The 16,773-nt window shown below is 47.4% G+C and overlaps 1 protein-coding gene across 1 annotated transcript in view; it reads left to right on the top strand.

The window, feature by feature from the left end:
• Positions 1 to 16,773, top strand: part of LOC149443674 (uncharacterized) — a 627,829-nt gene that overhangs the window by 571,480 nt on the left and 39,576 nt on the right. The window lies entirely within an intron of this gene.

Raw genomic sequence — 16,773 nt, 5'->3', positions numbered from 1 at the left:
TGAGTTCAAAACAGCAGAAACTGTTTTCGTTCATTCTTAAATTGAAAGAAAGTGAGGGGGGATAGCGACTACTCTAAGGCCTGGTTTACATGGGATGTATCAATGTGTACCCCATGTGAGGGTCGTGTTTACCAGCATGGGGATGCATAGGTGTTCCATGCATCTTCCTGTAGGCAGTCCGATTGTATAGACACAGCCACTGCACCCAATCTGACATTTGTGCAAGTGTGGGTTGATGGCCTGAAGATATACTAGCAGATTTAGATACACTACCAAATTGAAGCCAAACTCTGGCTCACACTACACTTGCACAGGCAGTTACAGCAACCTTTTTTTGGAGGGGATAAAGATTTTACATGAATAAATAAAAGCTGATCATTGTAAGCAACCCTGAGAGATTGTTCATTTGAAAAACAACAGACTTACTGGGTGAATCACCAGATGAAAATAAAAGAAAGACGAGAGTCCTTGGTGTAGAGTACTGATGTGCGGCTCTCTGCCCAGCTTTTCCTACCCTCTGTATGCGATTTATGTGATTATCTTTGGTCCTCGCTTACTAGCCCATTGGTCTTTACTTCAAAATATAAAAATGCAGCGCTTAAAAGAGTGATAAAACACAGTCCAGTGAAAGAAGTGCTCTGTGATTCCTAGTGCAAATGGTGGAAATTTACACTAACCAGATAGCGTAAAATTATACGCATGTGTGTATAAATCCTGTGGAATCCCCTTCTCCACTTGGATCTGGTCAAAAGAATAGCCGGAAAAGGTAGGTATCCTGCGCCCTCATGTGGTGAAAGAGTGGTCCAGCAGGTCAGAGCGATGCCAATCTGAGGAAAGCCTCCCCCGTCCCAGGAGATCCTTAGGGGCTGTGAAAATGGAAGAAGCAGTGTTGATGCTTTCCACAAGAGCGCTGGATACTTGCCGTGTGCTAGCAGTGCAGCCGGTAGAGCTGGCTGGCTTGGCTTTCTACGACGAAGCCCTGCATCTGTTCCCTGCAGGGCTTCGTCGTAGAAAGCCAAGCCAGCCAGCTCTACCGGCTGCACTGCTAGCACACGGCAAGTATCCAGCGCTCTTGTGGAAAGCATCAACACTGCTTCTTCCATTTTCACAGCCCCTAAGGATCTCCTGGGACGGGGGAGGCTTTCCTCAGATTGGCATCGCTCTGACCTGCTGGACCACTCTTTCACCACATGAGGGCGCAGGATACCTACCTTTTCCGGCTATTCTTTTGACCAGATCCAAGTGGAGAAGGGGATTCCACAGGATTTATACACACATGCGTATAATTTTACGCTATCTGGTTAGTGTAAATTTCCACCATTTGCACTAGGAATCACAGAGCACTTCTTTCACTGGACTGTGTTTTATCACTCTTTTAAGCGCTGCATTTTTATATTTTGAATTGTGGGACTTTATATGCATTTTCCTTTTATGTTCAGCTGCTGCCACCAGTATTGAGCGCTTACTGTATATTTTACTTTATATTGGTCTTTACTTGTTTGCTATTAACGCAATTTATAAGGTTTCATTCCACCCTTTTATGTAGTGTGTTTATGTACTCAGTTTCTCTCCTTGTCAATACATCAGTGCATTTGTTATGTCCTTCATCAGAAGATTTGTATACTTTATTCTTTTGTGTCAGTGATCTTGCTTTTGACTGTTTCTTGCTGTTGTGTTGTCTATAATAAAATTGAGTGTAAAAGAAAATTAAAGAAAGAAAGAAAGCCTAAAAAAGAAAACTAATGCAATTTTCACTTTGCAAAATTGACCCCATTAAAAATTACTTGAAGGGCGCATGCGTGGCCGGCTCCGGGATGACAGCTCTGTGAAGAGAGCTCTGTCTCCCCGCCAGCCATACCCCGGCACACACCGGACCCAGCTGCAGCCTCCCCACACTGATAAGGGGATGCAGGTCACCACTAGATCCCCAGGGATATGCCTCGTCGCCGCAGATCACCAGGGAAGCCGGGAAAGCTGACAAGCTTTTTCCCAGCTCTCAGCCCCTGCAGCCAAGATGGTGCCGGCTCCTCATAGCACGATGCCTCACAGCAAGAACGGAGCACAGAGCACATCACAGACCCCAGGCTCAAAGCATCATTATACCCTGGAGACCCTGGTGGGTCCTCTCCACCCCTGTCTCCCACTACAAGTAGCCCTGCTAAGTCCAGACCTAGGCTGGACATAGCAAATCCACCTATTACTTAGCCTTCCTATTCTGCACTCAATACTGCTATCTCTACTACATCCTTAATAGAAAATTTTCCTGCTTCAGATCAACCTATCAATGAACTGTCTATGAAAAGTATGCTTCTCTCACTGCGACAAACATTACATGATGACCTGACGACAACACTATCTCAAATCTCAACCGCGGTACAACAACAGGATCACCGTATCCGCCATATTGAAAATAAAATGGGGGAAATGTTCGCAGCACACAATGATCTAATAGGTGCACACGCAGACCATGGAGCCGATATAGAACAGATTAACCTCAAATTGACAGATCTAGAAGACCGCTCTAGGCGGAACAATATCAAATTTCGCGGAATCCCAGAAAATATCAATACGGACGCCATAGTACCATATTTACAACAGTACATGAAAAATCTCATTCCTTCCCTATCAGATGTAGAGATCGCTATAGATCATGCGCACAGATTACCAAAACCATTGTTCTTACCGCCGCAATACTTAGGGACATCCAGGCACGCATCCACTTCTACCACATGAAAGAAAAAATTATGATAGCTGCGAGAAACACTATATCAATACCACCAGATCAAGCGAATATAAAATTATTTGCAGACCTATCTAAAACCACACTTCTCAACTGCAAGAAACTAGTCACCATAACAAAAGCATTGCGGAACCACGGAATTGGCTACCAATGGGGATTCCCCACAAAGCTCATTGTTAAACAACAAGGAAGGCTCTTTATGATTAAGACCCTTGAAGCAGGCATCGATCTCCTGAAAACCTGGAACATCATTCCAGTGGAATCCCACCAATCCACCTCCAACCAACCACAACACATGGACGCAGAATGATCCAGATCCTAATGTCCTTAACATCAACAACCACCCAACAAGCTGGGAATCTATTCATAAATCACTAATGGCTGACAGATGGCCCCATTACAATCATCCCCGAACCCCGAGTTTTTCGTCAGCATGACTTCCCACGTAAGTCATGTATGTTCAATTCCCCCCGTTATACAGTAGCAATAAGTGCTACACATACCACTTGTGTTTTCAACAAGTTCTTTTTACCCTCTTACCCTCCTACCTCCACCAGTCGATCGGCTCAACCCCTCCTCCCTCAAAAAAACTACTTACAAGATGGAACATCCTCATCAAACCAGCGAACGCATCCAGCACATTACCTCTTCTCTGTTGACACTCCTCCAAAACAACAAAAAGATAATCCACCACTCTACACAACCTATGAAACACCTCTGCTACCCCAGACAACTCACCTACATCCAGCACTATGATTAAAATATCATCCTTTAATGTCCGTGGCCTTAACTCACCGTTCAAAAGATCTCTACTACAAAAACAAGATCGCTCCCTACAAGCTGATATCCTATTCCTTCAAGAATCCCACTTTGCCACCGACAAAATCCCCAAATTTCACATACACCATTTTTCTCCAATATATATGGCAACCAGCCCCAAGAAGAAGAATGGCGTCATCACAGCCATAAGAGACTCTCTCCAATACCACTACATCTCAGAAGTTGCAGACCCACAAGGCCGCTACCATATCTTGATATGCAAAATTAATGGAATCCTATACACCCTGGTCAACATCTATGGTCCAAACACCAACCAACTCCCAATTCCACAACAAAATCAACTCAACTATTTCCGCTCAGAAACAAGGCAGACTAATCATAGGAGATGACTTCAACATTATCGGCAACCCACTCTTGGACTCTTCTTCTAGCAAACACTCCTCCAAACACTCTTTTAACATCTTTCTACACAAGAATGATCTCTACGATATTTGATGATGCCATCACAGTACGGAAAAAGACTACACCTACTATTCCCCATCTCAACTCTCCTACTCCAGAATTGACTTTTTCATTACAGACAAGTGGACTTTGCAACATGCCACATCCTCAGAGATTGGTACCATAACCTGGTCAGACCACGCTCCAATCTCCATCTCCTTAGACCACAATCAACACTCTTCAATCCCTCGTATGTGGAGACTAAACTCATCCTTACTGAAGAACCCGGATCACAAAAAATATACTGTACAGTATATTGGACCCTCATAATATTTTTCTTGACATAAATGATTCTCCTGAAAAATCGATACCCACATTATGGTCCGCATATAAGGCATACATGAGAGGTATCCTTATACAACTAAATTCTTGTATCTCCAAACAGAGAGACCAACAAATCGACGATCTCCTCCTCACAATTAAAACAAAAGAAGAATTAAACAAAAAATCCCCAAACTCCGTAACTTCCGCCCAACTCACCAATGACAGAAACAAACTTAGAATCCTCCTACTCTATAAATATGACCTCAACCTTCAAAAGACAAAAAATAAATTTTACTCCCTTAGCAACAAAGCCAACTCCTTACTAATCAAAATGATTAAACGATGGCTAAAACTAAAATATCTTCAGTTTATCATACATCTTCACAAACCTTAACCACAAACCCGCAAGAAATAGCCAATGCCTTGGCGACATACTACAAACAACTATACAACCTTAAAAACGACTTTAACACTATCCAACCAACACCTACGTCCATACAACAATTCTTCCACATATTTAAACTTTCTCAACTTTCTTCATCCCAACTTGACGACAAATCAATCCCGATCACTCCCACTGAAATAGAATCCACCATTAAAACACTCCCTCTTAACAATCTCCAGGGAACGGCAGTTATACGAACAAGTATTACAAACAATTTGCCCCTAACCTTTCACCATACCTAACCAAACACTTTACTCACGCAGCCATCACTGGCACATTCCCCAAAGACATGCTACAATCAATAATACCCACAATACCAAAACCTGGCAAAGATCCACAATCTGTCCAAAATTATAGACCAATTTCTCTACTCAACACAGACATCAAATTCTATGCAAAAATGATAGCACTCAGACTACTCCCCTATCTTCCTACTCTGATACACCCAGACCAAGTAGGATTCATACCAGGCCGCCAAGCACCTGACGCTACCAGAAGACTCCTATCCCTCATTCATCACTTAGCACACAGCAAACAACCCTCATTGCTTTTATCACTAGATGCTGAAAAAGCATTCGACCGCATACACTGGCTATTTATGCAAATGACCTTACAGAAATTTGGCATTACAGGTTGGATGTTAACGGCCATATTATCACTATACTCCCTCCCTTCAGCCAGAGTATTAACAGACGGAACATTATCAGATCCCTTTGATATTACCAATGGTACCAGACAAGACTGCCTTCTGTCTCCTGTCATATTTGCATTACTCATTGAACCCCTAGCCTCTAAACTTCGAGATGATCCAATGTTCACTGGCATAAGACACCTTAACACTAAACACAAAATTAGCCTATTTGCAGACGACATCATATTGATGATTACCAACCCAACCAAATCCCTTCAAACAATACGCACCCATCTTCAACAATATACAACGGTCTCCTACTATAAACTAAACAAGCCCAAATCTTCAATCTTAAACCTCCACACGCCATATTTCACTCAGCTATCCCTTACTAAACAACTCCCCTTCACCTGGGAAAACAATAACAACCCATACTTAGGAATCAAACTCACTGCTACAACAGACCAATTATTCGAATCACAAAAAATTACTTGAAACTATACCCCAAGAAATTGCCAACCTTTGTACCTCAGAACTATCTAAAATAGGTAGAGTGGCGACATTAAAAATGCTCATCCTACCAAAAATTCTCTATATTTTCTGCACACTCCCCATACCAGTCCCTAATACCTTCTTCTCCAAACTTCAATCGATACTTACCAGATTTTTATGGAATTCCAAACAATCTAGATGTACCACTAATCTCTTAAAAAAACCACCGTCCAATGGAGGCGCTGGTCTTCCACACCTTAAATCCTACTATAATGCTACTCTCCTGGACCAAATATATTTTTGGTGGAACCCAACCAGAGAAAAAACCTGGTCCACAATGGAAACCTCATTCTTCCTTCCACTTAAACCCCACCATCTACTCTTAACTACAACATTATCGCAAACGACTTACCATTTAAAACACCCATGTATCCAAGCCAGTCTTCAAGCTTGGAAAGATCTCTTATCCCCAGACTACGCAGACTTCAAACAACTCCGTACCCCAGTGTATATACTACATTCCATTACACCCTCCCTAGATCTAACCCAATGAGAAAAACAAAACATATATCACATAGCAGACCTCTACAAAAGCCACACCCTACACTCATTTCAATATCTCCAAACCACATTTAATCTCCCTACCACTGAATACTTCACCTACTTTCAAATCACTCCCTGCATCCAAACAAACAACATATCCCATACCATAAAAATCCCAGCTACGGCTTACACCTTTTTCTCCAGACCACAATACCCAGGTAAAGGCATCTCTACCTTCTACAAATATTTTAACCGACCTACAATTTATTCTAAAATCTACCTCCCTATCCAATTGGGAAAAATCGCTAGCAGAAACAATTCCAACTCATACATGGATTACTACATTTAACTCCACCTACAAATCCTCTCACTGCAGCTCACATTGGGAATCCTACTTGAAAATACTTCATCAGTGGTACCTAACCCCTACCAAACTAACCATTTTCTACCCAAACCATTCCCCCTCTTGCTGGCGACAATGCAGGGACACAGGCTCCACTCTACACATACTATGGTCCTGAAAATCCATTAAATCCTTCTGGAATAGTGTATTCCAACTAATAGCTGAAGTTTCCAAAATAGATATCCCCAAATCCGGCACTCGCACTCTTACACATCGGGATTAACAAATTCCCATATACCTCCCGTACCACTATTATCCACATACTCTTTGCAGCAAAACTAAATATAACCTGATTAAGGAATACCACCACTGCTCCTTCTCTTAAATTGCTAATTTCAGATCTTAATTCCAATGCGAAATGGAAAAAAGACTGGCTCTTAACAATTCCACCCAACACAAGTTTAATTCCTTATGATCTAACTGGTTACAAAACCCTAACTGCTCCATAAAATCCTGATACCTTACAAATTATTAATCTACCCATCCACTTCAGATTGGTACTCCCTCCCCACTCCATCATAATTACTAGAGATGAGCGAATCGAAGTATCCGAAGTGGAATTCGAGTCGAATATCGGAAAAATTTCGATTCGTGCCGAATCCGAAAAATAGCCTAATTCGGACGCGCGAATCGAAATTTTTCAGAAAATGGCGGCTGACATGTGCGGGGATGTCTGGGAAGGCGCGCAGACAAGGCGCGCTGACCCATAATGCATTCCTCAACTACATGTGATCGCATCAGCCAATCAGCAGCCAGCCAGCCAGCACTGTGTAATGGTCGAGCTATAAATAGTGGCCATTTTGGAATTCTTCATTTGCCTGCAGTTATTGAACAGAGGCAGACCGCTCTGTACTAGGGACAGGGACAGAGTTAGGGCCACAGAAACGATAATTGGGGACAGAGAAAAGTTACTTAGGGACAGAGAACCATTACTCAGGGACACAGACTTGTTAATGAGGGCCACAGAATCGTTATTTAGGGACAAAGAAACGCTAGTTAGGGCCACAGAATTCATAATCAGGGACAGACAGAATTGTTACTCAGTGCCAGAGAATTGTTACTTAGGGCCACAGAAACGTTATTAGGGCCACAGAATTTTTACTCAGGGACAGACAGAATTGTTACTGAGTGCCAGAGAATTGTTACTCAGGGACAGACAGAATTGTTACTGAGTGCCAGAGAATTGTTACTTAGGGCCACAGAAACTTTAATTAGGGCCACAGAATTTTTACTCAGGGACAGACAGAATTGTTACTGAGTGCCAGAGAATTGTTACTCAGGGACAGACAGAATTGTTACTGAGTGCCAGAGAATTGTTACTTAGGGCCACAGAAACTTTACTTAGGGCCACAGAATTTTTACTCAGGGACAGACAGAATTGTTACTGAGTGCCAGAGAATTGTTACTCAGGGACAGACAGAATTGTTACGGAGTGCCAGAGAATTGTTACTCAGGGCCCCAGAAACTTTACTTAGGGCCACAGAATTTTTACTCAGGGACAGACAGAATTGTTACTGAGTGCCAGAGAATTGTTACTCAGGGACAGACAGAATTGTTACTGAGTGCCAGAGAATTGTTACTTAGGGCCACAGAAACTTTACTTAGGGCCACAGAATTGTTACTCGCACAGACACAGAATTGTTACTCGCACAGACACAGAATTGTTACTGAAGGCCACAGAACTGTTACTTAGGGCCACAGAATTGTTACTCGCACAGACACAGAATTGTTACTCGCACAGACACAGAACTGTTACTGAGGGCCACAGAACTGTTACTTAGGGCCACAGAATTGTTACTCGCACAGACACAGAATTGTTACTCAGGGCCACAGAACTGTTACTTAGGGACAAAGAAACGCTAGTTAGGGCCACAGAATTCATACTCAGGGACAGACAGAATTGTTACGGAGTGCCAGAGAATTGTTACTCTGGGCCACAGAAACTTTACTTAGGGCCACAGAATTTTTACTCAGGGACAGACAGAATTGTTACTGAGTGCCAGAGAATTGTTACTCAGGGACAGACAGAATTGTTACAGAGTGCCAGAGAATTGTTACTCAGGGCCACAGAAACTTTACTTAGGGCCACAGAATTTTTACTCAGGGACAGACAGAATTGTTACTGAGTGCCAGAGAATTGTTACTCAGGGACAGACAGAATTGTTACTGAGTGCCAGAGAATTGTTACTCAGGGACAGACAGAATTGTTACTGAGTGCCAGAGAATTGTTACTTAGGGCCACAGAAACTTTACTTAGGGCCACAGAATTGTTACTCGCACAGACACAGAATTGTTACTCGCACAGACACAGAACTGTTACTGAGGGCCACAGAAACTTTACTTAGGGCCACAGAATTGTTACTCGCACAGACACAGAATTGTTACTCGCACAGACACAGAACTGTTACTGAGGGCCACAGAACTGTTACTTAGGGCCACAGAATTGTTACTCGCACAGACACAGAATTGTTACTCAGGGCCACAGAACTGTTACTTAGGGACAAAGAAACGCTAGTTAGGGCCACAGAATTCATACTCAGGGACAGACAAAATTGTTACGGAGTGCCAGAGAATTGTTACTCAGGGCCACAGAAACTTTACTTAGGGCCACAGAATTTTTACTCAGGGACAGACAGAATTGTTACTGAGTGCCAGAGAATTGTTACTCAGGGACAGACAGAATTGTTACGGAGTGCCAGAGAATTGTTACTCAGGGACAGACAGAATTGTTACTGAGTGCCAGAGAATTGTTACTTAGGGCCACAGAAACTTTAATTAGGGCCACAGAATTTTTACACAGGGACAGACAGAATTGTTACTGAGTGCCAGAGAATTGTTACTCAGGGACAGACAGAATTGTTACGGAGTGCCAGAGAATTGTTACTCAGGGCCACAGAAACTTTACTTAGGGCCACAGAATTTTTACTCAGGGACAGACAGAATTGTTACTGAATGCCAGAGAATTGTTACTCAGGGACAGACAGAATTGTTACTGAGTGCCAGAGAATTGTTACTTAGGGCCACAGAAACTTTACTTAGGGCCACAGAATTGTTACTCGCACAGACACAGAATTGTTACTCGCACAGACACAGAACTGTTACTGAGGGCCACAGAAACTTTACTTAGGGCCACAGAATTGTTACTCGCACAGACACAGAATTGTTACTCGCACAGACACAGAACTGTTACTGAGGGCAACAGAACTGTTACTTAGGGCCACAGAATTGTTACTCGCACAGACACAGAATTGTTACTCAGGGCCACAGAACTGTTACTTAGGGACAAAGAAACGCTAGTTAGGGCCACAGAATTCATACTCAGGGACAGACAAAATTGTTACGGAGTGCCAGAGAATTGTTACTCAGGGCCACAGAAACTTTACTTAGGGCCACAGAATTTTTACTCAGGGACAGACAGAATTGTTACTGAGTGCCAGAGAATTGTTACTCAGGGACAGACAGAATTGTTACGGAGTGCCAGAGAATTGTTACTCAGGGACAGACAGAATTGTTACTGAGTGCCAGAGAATTGTTACTCAGGGACAGACAGAATTGTTACGGAGTGCCAGAGAATTGTTACTCAGGGCCACAGAAACGTTATTAGGGCCACAGAATTGTTACTCAGGGACAGACAGAATTGTTACTGAGTGCCAGAGAATTGTTACTTAGGGCCACAGAAACTTTACTTAGGGCCACAGAATTGTTACTCAGGGACAGACACAGAATTGTTACTGAGGGCCACAGAACTGTTACTTAGGGCCACAGAATTGTTACTCGCACAGACACAGAATTGTTACTGAGGACCACAGAACTGTTACTTAGGGCCACAGAATTGTTACTCGCACAGACACAGAATTGTTACACAGGGACACAGAACTGTTACTGAGGGCCACAGAACCGTTACTTAGGGCCACAGAATTGTTACTCGCAAGGACACAGAATTGTTACTCGCACAGACACAGAATTGTTACTCGCACAGACACAGAATTGTTACTGAGGGCCACAGAACTGTTACTTGGGGCCACAGAAATGTTAATCAGGGACACAGAATTGTTACTGAGGGCCACAGAACTGTTACTTAGGGCCACAGAATTGTTACTCGCACAGACACAGAATTGTTACACAGGGACACAGAACTGTTACTGAGGGCCACAGAACCGTTACTTAGGGCCACAGAATTGTTACTCGCACAGACAGAATTGTTACTCGCACAGACACAGAATTGTTACTCGCACAGACACAGAATTGTTACTCAGGGACACAGAACTGTTACTGAGGGCCACAGAACTGTTACTTAGGGCCACAGAATTGTTACTCGCACAGACACAGAATTCTTACTCGCACAGACACAGAATTGTTACTCAGGGAAACAGAACTGTTACTGAGGGCCACAGAACTGTTACTTAGGGCCACAGAATTGTTTCTCGCACAGACACAGAATTGTTACTCGCACAGACACAGAATTGTTACTGAGGGCCACAGAACTGTTACTTGGGGCCACAGAAACGTTAATCAGGGACACAGAATTGTTACTGAGGGCCACAGAACTGTTACTTAGGGCCACAGAATTGTTACTCGCACAGACACAGAATTGTTACTCAGGGACACAGAATTGTTACTCAGGGACACATAATCGTTTAATTAAAGAGTATGTCAGACAACATGCAGAGGAGTGGCAGAGGAGGCAATGTTTTAGGAGCGAGCAGACGTGGCAGCAGAGGAAGGGGTCGAGGCAGCACTATTCGCAGCCAGAGGCCAGTGCTCCCGGTGTCATCCAGCGGTCGTGTCTCCACCGACAACCCTGCCGTCATCGATTGGTTGGCTCGGTCGTCTTCCTCTTCCCAGGTCACCTCTGACACCTACAGCCAACGGTCGGTGGGTACGTCAGACACAACCATTAGTTGGCATGGCCCGGGACCAAGCCCACTGAAATCACGTGTCCTCTACCTGCCCCTGTCCTTTGGTGTTCCCTCACCAAGCAAAGTATCGCATGCTGTGGGCTCAGCCCCACTGTACAGTGAGGAAGAGCTAACAGAGGGCGGTCAGGAACGGGGGGAGACATCCGCCTTTTCAGCAGCTAGGCGAAGAAGTAGTGGCGAGGAGAGTGGCCCGGTAGCCGGTCTAGAGACAGGTCTGTCTCCTGACCCAGACACAGCCGAGGGGGCTAGTAGTGAGGCGGAGACCCTACTTGATGATGAGGAGGTTGATCGCACTTGGCAGCCTCGTCGTCATCAGGCAATTTCTTCCGCATCATCAGGAGAAGAGGGTGGCAGCTTGGCAGTGAGCGAAACAGTCGGTGGGTTGCCCAGGAGACAGCAGCAGGGTCGCAGCAGTGTCAGTGGAAGCAGTGTCAGTGGAGCCAAACGGCCACGGAGTAGAGCACCAGCTCCACTGCAGCCTACCACCACGGCCAGTAGTGGTGCCGGTGTGCACGGAGGAAGCAGCAGTCAGCCAGTGAGGAGTATCGGGGGCAAAGTTTCCTACTCGGCGGTGTGGCAATTTTTCGTCAAGCCGCCCGAGGAAGTAAACGTAGCCGTATGTCGACTATGTGGCCAGAAAGTCAAGCGTGGCCAGGGGGCCCATGTTGGGACTATTTGGGCCATGTTGGGACAATGGGAGACCTCCCATTGCTGCTGTCTCCATCGCCACACTCTGCCATGTGCCACTTTCAGGTCTCCTCACACACTGCTGGTGTGTTGAATTTTTTGACATAGGGTGCTGGCAGATTACGGGCCTCCCATAGCTGCTGCCAGGCCCCTAATCTGCCATAGGCCCCTATATACCGCCTCCTCATGCTGCTGCCAGGTCCAGAGTCTGTCATGGGTCCCTGTACGGCCTCCCATTGCTGCTGTCTCCATCGCCACACTCTGCCATGTGCCACTTTCAGGTCTCCTCACACACTGCTGGTGTGTAGAATTTTTTGACATAGGGTGCTGGCAGATTACGGGCCTCCCATAGCTGCTGCCAGGCCCCTAATCTGCCATAGGCCCCTATATACCGCCTCCTCATGCTGCTGCCAGGTCCAGAGTCTCTCATGGGTCCCTGTACGGCCTCCCATTGCTGCTGTCTCCATTGCCACACTCTGCCATGTGCCACTTTCAGGTCTCCTCACACTGCTGGTGTGTAGAATTTTTTGACATAGGGTGCTGGCAGATTACGGGCCTCCTATAGCTGCTGCCAGGCCCCTAATCTGCCATAGGCCCCTATATACCGCCTCCTCATGCTGCTGCCAGGTCCAGAGTCTCTCATGGGTCCCTGTACGGCCTCCCATTGCTGCTGTCTCCATCGCCACACTCTGCCATGTGCCACTTTCAGGTCTCCTCACACTGCTGGTGTGTAGAATTTTTTGACATAGGGTGCTGGCAGATTACGGGCCTCCTATAGCTGCTGCCAGGCCCCTAATCTGCCATAGGCCCCTATATACCGCCTCCTCATGCTGCTGCCAGGTCCAGAGTCTCTCATGGGTCCCTGTACGGCCTCCCATTGCTGCTGTCTCCATCGCCACACTCTGCCATGTGCCACTTTCAGGTCTCCTCACACTGCTGGTGTGTAGAATTTTTTGACATAGGGTGCTGGCAGATTACGGGCCTCCCATAGCTGCTGCCAGGCCCCTAATCTGCCATAGGCCCCTATATACCGCCTCCTCATGCTGCTGCCAAGTCCAGAGTGTGTCATGGGTCCCTGTACGGCCTCCCATTGCTGCTGTCTCCATCGCCACACTCTGCCATGTGCCACTTTCAGGTCTCCTCACACTGCTGGTGTGTAGAATTTTTTGACATAGGGTGCTGGCAGATTACGGGCCTCCCATAGCTGCTGCCAGGCCCCTAATCTGCCATAGGCCCCTATATACCGCCTCCTCATGCTGCTGCCAGGTCCAGAGTCTGTCATGGGTCCCTGTACGGCCTCCCATTGCTGCTGTCTCCATCGCCACACTCTGCCATGTGCCACTTTCAGGTCTCCTCACACACTGCTGGTGTGTAGAATTTTTTGACATAGGGTGCTGGCAGATTACGGGCCTCCCATAGCTGCTGCCAGGCCCCTAATCTGCCATAGGCCCCTATATACCGCCTCCTCATGCTGCTGCCAGGTCCAGAGTCTCTCATGGGTCCCTGTACGGCCTCCCATTGCTGCTGTCTCCATCGCCACACTCTGCCATGTGCCACTTTCAGGTCTCCTCACACTGCTGGTGTGTAGAATTTTTTGACATAGGGTGCTGGCAGATTACGGGCCTCCCATAGCTGCTGCCAGGCCCCTAATCTGCCATAGGCCCCTATATACCGCCTCCTCATGCTGCTGCCAGGTCCAGAGTCTCTCATGGGTCCCTGTACGGCCTCCCATTGCTGCTGTCTCCATCGCCACACTCTGCCATGTGCCACTTTCAGGTCTCCTCACACTGCTGGTGTGTAGAATTTTTTGACATAGGGTGCTGGCAGATTACGGGCCTCCCATAGCTGCTGCCAGGCCCCTAATCTGCCATGGGCCCCTATACCGCCTCCTCATGCTGCTGCCAAGTCCAGAGTGTGTCATGGGTCCCTGTACGGCCTCCCATTGCTGCTGTCTCCATCGCCACACTCTGCCATGTGCCACTTTCAGGTCTCCTCACGCTGCTGGTGTGTAGAATGTTTTGACATAGGGTGCTGGCAGATTACGGGCCTCCCATAGCTGCTGCCAGGCCCCTAATCTGCCATAGGCCCCTATATACCGCCTCCTCATGCTGCTGCCAGGTCCAGAGTCTGTCATGGGTCCCTGTACGGCCTCCCATTGCTGCTGTCTCCATCGCCACACTCTGCCATGTGCCACTTTCAGGTCTCCTCACACTGCTGGTGTGTAGAATTTTTTGACATAGGGTGCTGGCAGATTACGGGCCTCCCATAGCTGCTGCCAGGCCCCTAATCTGCCATAGGCCCCTATATACCGCCTCCTCATGCTGCTGCCAGGTCCAGAGTCTGTCATGGGTCCCTGTACGGCCTCCCATTGCTGCTGTCTCCATCGCCACACTCTGCCATGTGCCACTTTCAGGTCTCCTCACACTGCTGGTGTGTAGAATTTTTTGACATAGGGTGCTGGCAGATTACGGGCCTCCCATAGCTGCTGCCAGGCCCCTAATCTGCCATAGGCCCCTATATACCGCCTCCTCATGCTGCTGCCAGGTCCAGAGTCTGTCATGGGTCCCTGTACGGCCTCCCATTGCTGCTGTCTCCATCGCCACACTCTGCCATGTGCCACTTTCAGGTCTCCTCACACTGCTGGTGTGTAGAATTTTTTGACATAGGGTGCTGGCAGATTACGGGCCTCCCATAGCTGCTGCCAGGCCCCTAATCTGCCATAGGCCCCTATATACCGCCTCCTCATGCTGCTGCCAGGTCCAGAGTCTCTCATGGGTCCCTGTACGGCCTCCCATTGCTGCTGTCTCCATCGCCACACTCTGCCATGTGCCACTTTCAGGTCTCCTCACACTGCTGGTGTGTAGAATTTTTTGACATAGGGTGCTGGCAGATTACGGTCCTCCCATAGCTGCTGTTAGGCCCCTAATCTGCCATAGGCCCCTATATACCGCCTCCTCATGCTGCTGCCAGGTCCAGAGTCTCTCATGGGTCCCTGTACGGCCTCCCATTGCTGCTGTCTCCATCGCCACACTCTGCCATGTGCCACTTTCAGGTCTCCTCACACTGCTGGTGTGTAGAATTTTTTGACATAGGGTGCTGGCAGATTACGGGCCTCCCATTGCTGCTGCCAGGCCCCTAATCTGCCATGGGCCCCTATACCGCCTCCTCATGCTGCTGCCAAGTCCAGAGTGTGTCATGGGTCCCTGTACGGCCTCCCATTGCTGCTGTCTCCATCGCCACACTCTGCCATGTGCCACTTTCAGGTCTCCTCACACTGCTGGTGTGTAGAATTTTTTGACATAGGGTGCTGGCAGATTACGGGCCTCCCATAGCTGCTGCCAGGCCCCTAATCTGCCATAGGCCCCTATATACCGCCTCCTCATGCTGCTGCCAGGTCCAGAGTCTGTCATGGGTCCCTGTACGGCCTCCCATTGCTGCTGTCTCCATCGCCACACTCTGCCATGTGCCACTTTCAGGTCTCCTCACACACTGCTGGTGTGTAGAATTTTTTGACATAGGGTGCTGGCAGATTACGGGCCTCCCATAGCTGCTGCCAGGCCCCTAATCTGCCATAGGCCCCTATATACCGCCTCCTCATGCTGCTGCCAGGTCCAGAGTCTCTCATGGGTCCCTGTACGGCCTCCCATTGCTGCTGTCTCCATCGCCACACTCTGCCATGTGCCACTTTCAGGTCTCCTCACACTGCTGGTGTGTAGAATTTTTTGACATAGGGTGCTGGCAGATTACGGGCCTCCCATAGCTGCTGCCAGGCCCCTAATCTGCCATAGGCCCCTATATACCGCTTCCTCATGCTGCTGCCAGGTCCAGAGTCTCTCATGGGTCCCTGTACGGCCTCCCATTGCTGCTGTCTCCATCGCCACACTCTGCCATGTGCCACTTTCAGGTCTCCTCACACACTGCTGGTGTGTAGAATTTTTTGACATAGGGTGCTGGCAGATTACGGGCCTCCTATAGCTGCTGCCAGGCCCCTAATCTGCCATAGGCCCCTATATACCGCCTCCTCATGCTGCTGCCAGGTCCAGAGTCTCTCATGGGTCCCTGTACGGCCTCCCATTGCTGCTGTCTCCATCGCCACACTCTGCCATGTGCCACTTTCAGGTCTCCTCACACTGCTGGTGTGTAGAATTTTTTGACATAGGGTGCTGGCAGATTACGGGCCTCCCATAGCTGCTGCCAGGCCCCTAATCTGCCATAGGCCCCTATATACCGCCTCCTCATGCTGCTGCCAAGTCCAGAGTGTGTCATGGGTCCCTGTACGGCCTCCCATTGCTGCTGTCTCCATAGCCACACTCTGCCATGTGCCACTTTCAGGTCTCCTCACACTGCTGGTGTGTTGAATTTTTTGAC

The sequence above is a fragment of the Staurois parvus genome, unplaced genomic scaffold (genome assembly GCF_062004578.1).
Source record: "Staurois parvus isolate SC_StPar_1 unplaced genomic scaffold, SC_StPar_1.0 ptg000839l, whole genome shotgun sequence".
Taxonomy (NCBI): Eukaryota; Metazoa; Chordata; class Amphibia; order Anura; family Ranidae; genus Staurois; species Staurois parvus.
This window is presented reverse-complemented; position numbering and strand designations above follow the sequence as displayed.